We start from the raw sequence: 10,239 nt of genomic DNA, 5'->3' as shown, positions 1-10,239 counted from the left end.
AACGCAATACTCCAGGTGTGGTCTCACCAAGACCCTGTACAACTGCAGTAGAACCTCCCTGCTCCTATACTCAAATCCTTTTGCAATGAAAGCTAACATTCCATTTGCTTTCTTTACTGCCTGCTGCACCTGCATGCCTACCTTCAATGACTGGTGTACCATGACACCCAGGTCTCGCTGCATCTCCCCCTTTCCCAATCGGCCACCATTTAGATAATAGTCTGCTTTCCCGTTTTTGCCACCAAAATGGATAACCTCACATTTATCCACATTATACTGCATCTGCCAAACATTTGCCCACTCACCCAGCCTATCCAAGTCACCTTGCAGTCTCCTAGCATCCTCCTCACAGCTAACACTGCCCCCCAGCTTAGTGTCATTGAAGATTATGTTGAGCTAAAGGTTATTATTCACATTATGCAATCAAATTTCAATAAATCCCCTGCCACGTATTGACATGATCTCCTATCACATGAATGAACCGAATAGCTCCACGTGGTGGTGCAATACAATAAAAAAGTCAAGACTGAATGTTAGCTTATCAACAATCATTTTCTTTGTATTTTTGCTCACTGCTTGTGTTTGCTGAAGTCCATATATTCAGCATATACAGCTTTTCCCTCATCAACCTTTTTGGTCACATCTTCAAAAAACTTATCAGATTTGTGAGACACGATCTCCCACATATAAAACTGCTGACATTTCTTAATCAGCCTTTGTCCATCTAAATGCATGTATATCTAAAATCTCAGAATACTTTCTAGTAACTCTCTGTCCACAGATGTTAAACTCACTGGCCTATAGTTCCCAGGCTTTCCCTTGCAGTTCTTCTTAAAAAGAGGCACAACATTTGCCACCCTCCAATTTTCATGCACCCATTGAATGATGACTGGTAAAAGTCAGCCAGGGCACCTGCATTTTACTCTCTAGTTTTCCAGTGTCATCGGATATATCTGATCAGGCCCAGAAGATTTGTCTACCATCATACACTTTAGGACCTTCAGCATCAGCTCAACAGTAATACTGACTGCCCTCAAGCCACTTCAATTGACAGCTCCAGGTTCCCCAGTCCTCGTCTTTCTCCACGGTAAAAAACTGGAGAAATGCTCTTTAAGGATCTTACCCATCTCCTGTGACACCGCACAGAGGAAACAGCTTTGATTCTTGAGGGGCCTCATTCTCTCTCTTTTTCCGTTAATGTACATAAAATCTCTGGATTATCTTTAATAATATTTGCCAGAGCTATCTCCTGTCCCCCTTTTGTCCTGATTTCTTTTTTAGTGTGATCCACAATCTTGAAACTCCTCCAGCGATACATGTGATCCCAGGTGCCTATACCTGCCCCATGCTTCCTCCTTACTTTTGAACAGAGCCTAATTTCTCTCGTCATCCAAGCTTCCTTGCGTTCACCTGTCTTGCCGTTCACTCTAACAGGAACATGCATGTCCTGGACTCTTGTCAGTACACTTTTAAAAGCATGCTTAAAAGGAACATTCCAGACGTTTGTTTTTCTTCAAATAACTCTTTCTAATAAACCTGAGCAAGTTCCTGTCTAATACCTTCAAAGTTGGTCTTGCCCCAAATTCGAATTTTAATTTGTGGGCCCGCCCTGTCTCCATAACTATATTAAACCTTATAGAACAGTGGTCGCTGATCTCAAAAGGCTTGTCCATGAACACTTCATCCATTTGTCCCTCCCAATTTAATAGATCAAATGTTGCCCTCTCCCATGTGGTGCCCTTTACATAAAATCTGAGGAAACTTTCCTGAACACGGTCACAAATTCCGCTCCATATAAATACTGGGAAAGTTAAAATCCCCAGGCATAACAACCTTATTAGTCCTGTAGTTGCCCGCAATCTCCTGGCATTTTTCCTCTACTAATTCCCATTGACTATTTGGGGGCTTGTAGTACACGCCTGTTATAAAACAATTGTGTTGTTTGGAGGGAATTAGGGCTAGAGAGTTTCAGACTTTCTCTAACAAAGTTATTTTCCTGTAGGATTTTCAAAAATAAAGATCTGTTTTAATGTAAGTTATTTTTAATACTGAAAGCTAAAATCACTGAAGGCCATATGTTACATTGTTCAATAGACTATCATTGCACAAATATTAATAGGTGATTGCTTGTCAATTTCAGTGACCCCATGCATAAGTAGTAGCTATGTTCATAAAGGACAATTATTGCCGGGAGTCTGATTATTGCAGAGGATCCGTGTAAAGAGTATTTTCTCTTGCATCACTGATTCCTCCCATCTTTTTTCTGCTTGTCAATTTACAAACCTACTTTTAAATGGTTCTCTGGCATCTAAACAAATTGTATTTTATCCAATTTGGTCTGTGAAATGTAAATAGTGTTCCCTAGTTCCTAATTCATTAATTACGTTATATCAAATTTACATTAGAAAACTAGCAATGTTACAAAATTTCGAGATTTAAAAAATCAAGTCTGCAATTTATCCCATCAGATCAAACATAAAAAGAAGTTTAATTTGACACCTAATTCACTTTCATATCTTCAGTATTAAAAAAGGTTATGGCCATTTTCTTACTCTGAAATTAGCATCTTGTTCCCTATTATTTTTCCATTGACTTCTCAAAAGCTGTGATCGAGAACAGTCAAAAGCCCATAACTTTCTTAAAAATTAAGAGAACTGAATGAAATTTTCAGTTATTGTAGATTGAAGCATTCTGAAACAAATATGAAACAATCTTACTTGGATGACCTGAAATTAAAGCATATAATTAGTTAGTTACCTAATTGTTGCTAATTACAAAATTCAATTACTAGATCTAAACATCTATCCATGTTTTAAGAAAAGGTTAACATTTTTAAATAGCCTAAGTGTTCAAATAACATTCACGCAAGAATTCGCAATATAACATGATTTTTAAATCTCATTGTCGTGAATTTATAGGCCAATGTTTAATTCCCATTAATTAATGGGCATTTTAATCATCTTGCGAGTGGGTTTTTGTGGAACACGATCGATTGGAACGTTGCGGTTGCAGTGAATTTGAATCCCATATCGGCAGGAAAAACACTGCCGGTTCGTATGGAGCCAAAATCACTTTATCGCCAAGGAAACTTTGATTAAAGTCATCCTAAGAAGCAAGTTTATATGTAAAATACACGACTTACATTTTGTTTTGTCCCCAACGTGAGATCCTTACCATTGTAGGCATTGACAGCGTTAGAAGTAGCTTTTTATTTTACTCCAGGGATTAAATTGTCCCGCGATTTTTTTTAAACTTCCGAGAACGTAAGTCGGAACGATTTTTCTGGATCAGCTAGCAGCCAGAGAAAATATATCTCGGACAGGCAGGAGAAAACGGTATTTTAATTCCGCCCCCCCCCTCCCCTCAAAGGCGCCAAAGTCGCGCACACAGCCAGTGGCAGAACGGCAGCGCCGCTGAAGATAGGTATTGTAACATCGCTAATATAACTGAATATAACAAAATATAATGTTAGCAGGTCTTGCAAATCAAGGATCAGGGTTATACTTATTTACCTGGTAAGCTTAATCAATCTAAGTCTACCTCTGTAACACTGAGTAAATACTGAAATACTTTGCTCAAAGCAAAGTGTTTAATACAAATGATTAAAAATGCTAAATAATGCAGATGCTGCAGATGTAACGACAAAAATGCTGGATATATTCAATAAATCAGGTGGCATTTGTGAAAAGAGAAAGAGAGTAAATGTTTCATAAGAATCTGTAATCGTATGTGATTAAAATCCACTTTAATGGCCTTGGTAGTGCAGATATTTTGGACTTGGCTATAGTTTAAAAAAACATAGCACAACTCAATAGTTTCATCTCTATCCTAAATGCTGCTGGAGGTGGTTTAGAATCTGCACAATTTCATCCAAAATTGTGTTGCTTTTGCCCCGTAAAGATATTCATTGTGCAGGAAGGAACTGCAGATGCTGGTTCAAACCGAACATAGACACAAAAAGGTGAAGTAACTCAGCGGGTCAAATTGCATCTCTGGGGAAAAGGAATAGGTGACATTTCGGGTCGAGACCCTTCTTCAGGAAGAGTCAGGGGAAAGGGAAACGAGAGTTATAGATGGTGATATAGAGAGATAGAAAACAAATGAATGAAAGATATGCAAAAAGTAAAGATGATAAAGGAAACAAGCCATTGTAACTTTGGGCCAGGTGAAAATTAGTTACAGCCAATGAGACTCAACAAGACGACTTTGAAACTAGTACAATGACTTGGGTGGGGGGGAATCAGAGAGAGAGGGAATTGAAGGGTTACTTGATGTTCAAGAAATCAATATTCATACCACTTCGTTATAAGCTGCCCAAGTGAAATATGAGGTACTGTTCCCCCAGTTTGCATTTGGCCTCACTGACAATATTTAGATATTCAATGTGACAGAAATACATCCACATTACTCCAACTAAGATTTGGTCTCTTGCATCCTCGTGCGCAGATAAGAGCACCTACAGCGACCACATGCATTACATTCAGATGAAAAATATTTATTATATAATATTCATAGAATGTTTATCTTTGAAATAGCTATTTGGGAGACTTGGTTTACTGCAAATATTTGGTTGAAATAATTAGTATATTAATTTGGATTACATGGAAATTACTTACTTGTTTAGTTTAGTTTAGAGATGCAGCGCGGAAACAGGCCCTTCGGCCCACCGGGTCCGCGCCAACCAGCGATGCCCACACATTAACACTATCGTACACCCACTAGGGACAATTTTTATATTTACCAAGCCAATTAACCTACAAACATGTACGACTTTGGAATAGAAACATAGAAAATAGGTGCAGGAGGAGGCCATTCGGCCCTTCAAACCAGCACCGCCATTCATTCTGATTGTCCCCAATCAATAACCCGTGCCTGCTCTCCCATGCCCCTTGATTCCACTAGCCCCTAGAGCTCTATCTAACTCTCTTAAATCCATCCAGTGATTTGGCCTCCACTGCCCTCTGTGGCAGGGAATTACACAAATTCATAACTTTCTGGGTGAAAACATTTTTTTTCACCTCAGTCTTAAATGGCTCCCCCTTTATTCTAAGACTGTGGCCCCTGGTTCTGGACTCGCCCAACATTGGGAACATTTTTCCTGCATCTAGCTTGTCCAGTCCTTTTATAATTTTATATGTTTCTGTAAGATCCTCCCTCATCCTTCTAAACACCAGTGAATACAAGCCTAGTCTTTTCAATCTTTCCTCATATGACAGTCCCACCATCCCAGGGATCAATCTCGTGAACCAACGCTGCACTGCCTCAATCACAAGGATATCCTTCCTCAAATTAGGCGACTAAAACTGTACACAATACTTCAGATGTGGTCTTAGCAGAGCCCTATACAACTGCAGAAGAACCTCTTTACTCCTATATTGAAATCCTTTTGTTATGAAGGCCAACATTCCATTGGCTTTTTTCTCTGCCTGCTGCACCGGCGCGCCAACTTTCAGTGACTGGTGTGCAAGGACACCCAGGTGTCGCTGTACCTCCTCCTTACCTAACATAAACATAGAGACATAGAAAATAGGTGCAGGAGTAGGCCATTCGGCCCTTCAAGCCTGCACCTCAATATGATCATAGCTGATCATCCAACTCAGTATCCTGTACCTGCCTTCTCTCCATACCCCCTGATCCCTTTAGCCACAAGGGCCACATCTAACACCCTCTTAAATATAGCCAATGAACTGGCATCAACGACCTTCTGTGGCAGAGAATTCCACAGATTCACCACTCTGTGTGAAAAATGTTTTTCTCATCTCAATCCTAAAATACTTCCCCCTTATCCATAAACTGTGACCCCTTGTTCTGGACTTCCCCAACATCGGGAACAATCTTGGTTTGTTTTAGCCTATCCAACCCCTTAAGAATTTTGTAAGTTTCTACAAGATCCCCCCTCAATCTTCTAAATTCTAGCGATTACAAGCCGTCTATCCAGTCTTTCTTCATATGAAAGTCCTGCCATCACAGGAATCAGTCTGGTGAACCTTCTCTGTACTCCCTCTATGACAAGAATGTATTTCCTCAGATTAGGAGACCAAAACTGTACGCAATACTCCAGATGTGGTCTCACCAAGACCCTGTACAACTGCAGTAGAACCTCCCTGCTCCTATACTCAAATTCTTTTGCTATGAATACTAACATACCATTCGCTTTCTTAACTGCCTGCTGCACCTGCATGCCTACTTTCAATGACTGGTGTACCATGACACCCAGGTCTCGTTGCATCTCCCCTTTTCCTAATCGGCCACCATTCAGATAAAAGTCTACTTTCCTGTTCTTGCCAACAAAGTGGATAACCTCACATTTATCCACATTATACTGCATCTGCTATGCATTTGCCCACTCACCCAACCTATCCAAGTCACCTTGCAGCCTCCTAGCATCCTCCTCACAGCTAACACTGCCCCCCAGCTTTGTGTCATCCGCAAACTTGGAGATGTTACATTCAATTCCCTCGTCCAAATCATTAATATATATTGTAAATAGCTGGGGTCCCAGCACTGAGCATTGCGGTACCCCACTAGTCACTGCCTGCCATCCTGAAAAGGACCCGTTTACTCCTACTCTTTGCTTCCTGTCTGCCAGCCAGTTCTCTATCCACAACAATACTGAACCCCCAATACCGTGTGCTTTAAGTTTGCATACTAATCTCTTATGTGGGACCTTGTCGAAAGCCTTCTGAAAGTCCAGATATAACACATCCACTGGTTCTCCCTTATCCACTTTATTAGTTACATCCTCGAAAAATTCTATATGATTTGTCAGCATGATTTACCTTTCATAAATCCATGCTGACTTTGTCCAATGATTTCACCACTTTCCAAATGTGCTGCTATCCCATCTTTAATAACTGACTCGAGCATTTTCCCCACTAACGATGTTAGACTAACTGGTCTGTAATTCCCCGTTTTATCTCTCCCTCCCTTTCTAAAATGTGGGGTTACATTAGCTACCCTCCAATCCTCAGGAACTACTGCAGAATCTAAAGTATTTTGAAAAATTATCACTAATGCATCCACTATTTCTGGGGATACTTCCTTAAGTACTCTGGGATGCAGCCTATCTTGCCCTGGGGATTTATCAGCCTTTAATCCATTCAATTTGCCTAACACCCTGACTTACCTGGATTTCACTCAGTTCCTCCATCTCATTTGACCCCCGGTCCCCTGCTATGTCCGGAAGATTATTTATGTCTTACTTAGTGAAGATAGAACCAAAGTAGTTATTCAATTGGTCTGCCATGTCCTTGTTCCCCATGATCAATTCACCTGTTTCTGACTGCAAGGGATCTACATTTGTTTTAACTAATCTTTTTCTATTCACATATCTATAAAAACTTTTGCAGTCAGTTTTTATGTTCCCTGCCTGTTTTCTTTCATAATCTATTTTCCCTTTCCTAATTAAGCCCTTTGTCCTCCTCTGCTGGACTCTGAATTTCTCCCAGACCTCTGGTAGGCTGCTTTTTTTCTGGCTAATTTGTATGCTTCATCTTTTGTTTTGATACTATCCCTGATTTCCCTTATTATCCACGGATGCACTACCTTCCCTAATTTATTATTTTGCCAAATTGAGATGAACAATTGTTGTAGTTCATCCATGCAGTCTTTAAATGCCTTCCATTGCATGTCCACCGTCAACCCTTTGAGGGTATCAATTGCCAGTCTATCTTGGCCAATTCACGTCTCATACCCTCAAAGTTACCTTTCTTTAAGTTCATAACCCTTGTTTCTGAATTAACAATGTCACTCTCCATCCTAATGAAGAACTCAACCATATTATGGTCACTCTTGCCCAAGGGGTCACGCACAACAAGACTGCTAACTAACCCTTCCTCATTACTCAATACCCCATGTAGAATAGCCTGCTCTCTCGTTGATTCCCCTACATGTTGGTTTAGAAAACTATCCCGCATACATTCCAAGAAATCCTCTTCCTCAGCACCCCTGCCAATTTCATTCACCCAATCAATATGTAACCCCACTGAGATAACCTAACACATTGAGATAATAAACTGCCCCCTTGTTTTTGCCACCAAAGTGGATAACCTGACATTTATCTATATTATACTGCATCTACCACGCATCTGCCCACTCAATCAACCTGTCCAGGTCACCCTGCAACCTCCAGACATCCTCTTCACAGTTCACACTGCCACCCAGCTTTGTGTCATCCGCAAACTTGCTAGTGTTGCTCCTAATTCCCTCTTCCAAATCATTAATATATATATGGTAAACAGTTGCGGCCCCAACACCCAGTCTTACGGCACTCCACTCGCCACTGCCTGTCATTCTGAAAAGGACCCGTTCACTCCTACTCTCTGTTTCCTGTCTGCCAACCAATTTTCTATCCATATCAACACCCTACCCTCAATACCATGTGCTCTAATTTTTGTCACCAGTCTCCCGTGCGGGACCTTATCAAAGGCTTTCTGAATGTCTAGATACACTATTTCGACTGGCTCCCCTTCATCCATTTTACTTGTCACATCCTCAAAAAATTCCAGAAGATTAGTCAAGCATGATTTTCCTTTCATAAATCCATGCTGACTTGGACTAATCCTTTTACTGCTATCCAAACGCCCCATTATTACCTTTTTAATAATTGACTCCAGCATCTTTCCCACCACCAAAGTCAGGCTAACTGGTCTGTAATTCCCCATTTTCTCTCTCACTCTTTTCTTGAAAAGTGGGATACCATAGCTATCCTCCAATCCACAGGAACTGATCCTGAATATATTGAACATTGGAAAATGATCACCAATGCATTCACTATTTCTAGAGCCACCTCCCTGAGGACCGTGGGATGCAGACAATCAGGCCCAGGGGATTTATCATCCTTCAGTCCCAATAGCCTACCCAATACTATTTCTCACCTAATGAAAATTTCTTTCAGTTCCTCTACCCGCTTAGACCCTCTGTTCTCCAGTACTTCTGGGTACTGATTGTTTGTGTCTTCCTCAGTGAAGACAGATCCGAAGTACCTGTTCAACTCTTCTGCCATTTCCTTATTCCCCAAAATAATCTCACCCGTGTCTGCCTTCAAGGGTGCCATTTGCTATTCTTTTCCCTCAACATATCTAAAGAAGTTTTTACTGCCCTTCTTTATATTCCTGGCCAGCTTACCCTCGTACTTCTTTTCAGCCCGTATTGCCCATTTTGTTTCCTTCTGTTGTCCTATGAAAGTTTCCCAATCCTCTGGCTACCGGCTACTCTTTGCTGTGTTATACAATTTTTCTTTTAGTTTTATTCTATCCCTAACTTCTCTTGCCAGCCAGTTACCTCCTACACCCCTTAGAATCTTTCTTCCTTTTTTGAATGAATGGGAGGAAACTGAAGATCTCAGCGAAAACCTACGCAGTCACGGGCAGAATGTACAAATTCCATGCAGACAGCACCCGTAATCGGGATTGAACCCGGGTCTCCAGCGCTGCATTCGCTGTAAGGCAGCAACTATACGGCTGCACCACCGTGACTGCATGAAATATTATTGGTTAAATGAAAGAACCTTTGATGTTCAAATCAGCTGATAATTTTATAAAACACAAAGAAAATGTATAAACTTTTATCTTAAATGCACCACATCTCTTTGATTACAACAATTGCCTCTATTCTCCTCACAAAATTTGAAATGCTTATTTGTCAATCTTCTGAACAATTGCCTCTCTACCCCTCCCCAACTGATCGGCACCTTTTGTTAGTCTTGCACTTCTCTGACCTTATCTTATCAGTAACTTTGTATAGCCTCCTCTCTACATCCTCCCCAACACCTATCACTAACCCTAGATCATGAACTGCAAACAATAAAGTGGTTTGCAACAACTTGGTCCAAAGTACTATTTGGTTAAAGGCCATTTAATGCCAATGAAACGTAGTTACTTTGCATTGGCAAAGCTGAAGTAGACGGGCAAAGCCAAAGTTGTCTGTGCAGCAAGTAGCATCCTTTTTCATTATCTTTGTAGTAACATCTCAGGAAAATGTGCAATCAAATAAATGTTTCCAGTAAATTCAGGATCCTGAAATACATTCAATAAACATTTTCACAACATGGATTTCGTCAAGAATGTTTTACACCAAGTTAGTTCAAACTATTTAGATAATGGTAGTTGAATTTAGTGTTGTTCAATGAACCAGATTTGATAAGAGAACTCGAGGTAAAGGATCCACTTGGAGGTTGTGATCATAATATGATTAGTTTTAATCTGCAATTTGAGAAGGAGAAAGTTAAATCGGAAGTGT

This window comes from Leucoraja erinacea, chromosome 20 (genome assembly GCF_028641065.1).
Source record: "Leucoraja erinacea ecotype New England chromosome 20, Leri_hhj_1, whole genome shotgun sequence".
NCBI classification, from domain to species: Eukaryota; Metazoa; Chordata; class Chondrichthyes; order Rajiformes; family Rajidae; genus Leucoraja; species Leucoraja erinaceus.
This window is presented reverse-complemented; position numbering follows the sequence as displayed.